We start from the raw sequence: 2219 nt of genomic DNA, 5'->3' as shown, positions 1-2219 counted from the left end.
TACCCAATCAAGGGGAAGCAGGATATAGGTGCTTCATCTAAAAAACGTCACCCCATGTATGGAAACCCCCTTATCTGTTTCTAGGCAGACTTGAAGGCTAAACTCAGCCCGTCCCAAGGACAGGCTATTCAGAGGGGAGATAACATAATCACAAAACTACGTCACGTAGGTGGGAATGGAAAAGTACTGCAAGCTCTGACAAAATATAGTGAAGATCGAGCCGAATGGCCCCGGACATGGTGAAACCAGACTGTGAGGTTCATAGAAACACATACAATTTTTGCAACACTCCAAAATCCTCACAGCCAGACTAGTAGGTAAGCGGAGAAAAGATTGATGTTGCTGGAGTCCACCATGAATGCTCATGGAAGCAGCTGTCACGAGAGAGATCAAAAGGTGGGCTGCATGCGGCAAATCTGCTGCAAAGACCTCCTTAAGGTGTTGAAAGTCAAGGAGGTTACTTTGAGGGCTAACTCGCGCCTGACCCAAGCCAGGGTATTTTCAGGCGCCTCGCATGCTTGTGAAGCGTGGACATTGGAAGGGAGACCAGGGAAGAGGCAGTGGCTGCGCTGAGATGTTGGAGGAGAAGATGGAAAGTACCAGGACTGCTGAAGGAGTCAGCTAGCGATCTTGGACGAAGTGCAGCCAGACTGCTCCTTCGAAGGGGGCGGTGAGACATCCTCTTAGGTGCTAAGTACAGCGGCAGCAAAAGAGGAAGGCCCTGGGCAAGACGGACGGACACCGGACGGACCGTGGCGGCAACGCTGGGCTCAGACCCAGGCGCAGTGGTGAGGACGGCTTCAGACCGGGCACGGCTCCCTTCTGCTGTGCAGGAGGTTGGTGTGGGTGGACCGGACTCAATGGCACCTAACAACAACACAACAAAAATTATTAAGGAAAATATTAATATCTACCACTAAATAAATACCATCCTAGAGAGTTTTAAGTGGTATCTCATGGTGGGTTTCCTTGGCATCACCACCATTATCGATCTATGTTGGACATGTTTTTTCATGGGCTTCTTGGCATGTGCACATCTTCCTTGAAGAATTATCTATTCAAATCTTTGCCCATTTTTAGTTGCCTTATTTGCCTGTTATTGAGTTGCATTATTTCTTTACATCTATATGGTGTGGCAGCTAACATAATCTGGTTTCAACTTGTGAAGGGTGGAGTCTAGCCTCTCAATCAGGTCACAGCTTGATGGCCTAATTTGGAGGCACCACGGGGATAAAGAGCTCACTGGAGGTGGGATACACAGAGACACTTCCCTGTGAGACATTCCTGATGGAGCCAGAGCCCTGGAACTGCAGGAGCCACGTGGAGACCCACGCCAGTGCTGAGATGCTTCCACCACCACTGGATCCACAAGACTTTCCACTCACTGGCCTGTGATCTTCCTGCATTTGATGCCATTGTATGGCTGTGTGAGTCTAAAGAGTAATTTATGGACCGATATCGACATATGGGGTAATATCAGACTTATGGACTTGATCTGGACTGGGCTGGGATGTTTTCCTAATGTGCAATTGCTCTTTCCTATATACATGTGAGTGTTTATGAATTTGTTTCTCTAGTCTACCCAGACTAACACATGTTGACTCCATGGGGTTAGTTTGAGCTTGGTTCATCTTTTTCCCCCCCCCCCCCAGATAAACTTGTTTGTTATTAATGACTCAAACTAAAGAAAAAATAAAGAAAAAGGGGAAAAATCCTCCAAGTCCATTTCAGTTTTACTTTCCCCCACTTTTTTTTTCAGCCACAGAATGAGTTGGAAAGTGTTCTCTCGCTCTATTTCCTCCCCACCACCCCCAACAGTTTCTAAATACCTGCAGTTAGTCCTTAAGGAAAGAGCTTTAGAATTCACTGGCGAAGCTTGTCTGACCTGGGCTTTTAGGGATTTTTCCTGATCAGAGAGTCAATCGCTTGCTGCTGGCCTGGCCCTCGTCCCGATGTTTCTGCAGTCAGTTGTAGTGTGTCTTTCTAGGAATCGCTCCATTTCTTCGATGGCATCTGCAATTATTCGTAGTATACTTTCCTAATCCTTTTTATTTCTGTGAGATTGGGAGTAATGTTGCCTCTTTCACTTCTGGTATTAGAGATTTGTATTGTGTCCCTTTTCGTTGGGCAAGTGATGTGTAAAGATTTGCCAACATGGTGCTTTTCAAAGGGCCAGCGCCTGCCTTGGTCAGTTGTGGATTTGCTGCTCTCCGTGCCAC

This window comes from Echinops telfairi, unplaced genomic scaffold (genome assembly GCF_000313985.2).
Source record: "Echinops telfairi isolate 266 unplaced genomic scaffold, ASM31398v2 ScPeMD7_37;HRSCAF=141, whole genome shotgun sequence".
Taxonomy (NCBI): Eukaryota; Metazoa; Chordata; class Mammalia; order Afrosoricida; family Tenrecidae; genus Echinops; species Echinops telfairi.
The sequence above is the reverse complement of the archived record's forward strand: the minus strand, read 5'-3'. Positions refer to the sequence as shown.